Source organism: Elephas maximus, chromosome X (assembly GCF_024166365.1).
Source record: "Elephas maximus indicus isolate mEleMax1 chromosome X, mEleMax1 primary haplotype, whole genome shotgun sequence".
NCBI classification, from domain to species: Eukaryota; Metazoa; Chordata; class Mammalia; order Proboscidea; family Elephantidae; genus Elephas; species Elephas maximus.
This window is the reverse complement of record NC_064846.1, coordinates 33,655,680-33,656,518: the sequence shown is the minus strand read 5'-3', so window position 1 is coordinate 33,656,518 and position 839 is coordinate 33,655,680. Positions and strand designations below refer to the sequence as shown.

Genomic DNA, 839 nt, shown 5'->3' with positions numbered 1-839 from the left:
GACCTTTCGGTTAGCAACCAAGCACTTTAACCATTGAATAACCGAATAACAGGGCTCCTGAATAAACTATAAAGTTTATAAATGTATAATGCTATCGGATTGAGGTGAAATATGTTAGTTTAAATCTAACCTCAGAATTTAACAGAATAAGCCCAATATCTCTTCTAGCCAACAATACCTGAGGAGAGCTTATCACGTACCCCAAGACTTAACAGCTTCAGTGTTTTTAACATTTTCTCATACATATCACGTAGTTTACGGGCCCTTTATCATTGTGGCCATGCTTTATGGATGTGCTACATTTGGTTTTCATTTGTTTTAGTCATTTATTCATCAAACATTTCATGAACACCTACCATGTTCAAGGTACTATGCTAGGTCTTATAGATACGCCAATGAATAAAACACAGTTCCTATCCTCAAAAAATAGTGTACATTTCATTGACCTGCTTTCTTTTATATATGTGAGCAGTGTTATTTCTTACGTGTTATACAAGTAGTTGAAGGTTAATTAGAAGTATAACTAAGTAGTAATGCTGCCAATCTCCTTCAAACAAATAAAAAAATATTGTCCAGAAGCCAAAACTCTTCTTAAAATATGATATCAGAACTGGACACTATCAAAGTCGTGGCCATGTCAAAGCACCTCCTCTGCTTTGATTATGTGCATTTTTATTCATGTCACCTAGGGCTCCATTAGCATCGCTGATCAGTGTCAATTCTTACTGAGCTGAGTAACCCTCTAGGACTTATACGTAAGAACTCTTATTAGACCAGATCTTCTACAACCCGCATTCATGTGGCTGATATCTTAAGCCCAAGAATCAGGACCTGAAATC

The 839-nt window shown here is 36.2% G+C and overlaps 1 non-coding gene across 1 annotated transcript; it reads left to right on the top strand.

The window, feature by feature from the left end:
- The first annotated feature begins 429 nt into the window (after positions 1-429).
- LOC126069766 (small nucleolar RNA SNORA19) lies at positions 430-559 on the top strand. Its single transcript, XR_007516038.1, has one exon. It is a non-coding gene; the product is annotated as a small nucleolar RNA SNORA19 (small nucleolar RNA).
- The last annotated feature ends 280 nt before the right edge of the window (positions 560-839 follow it).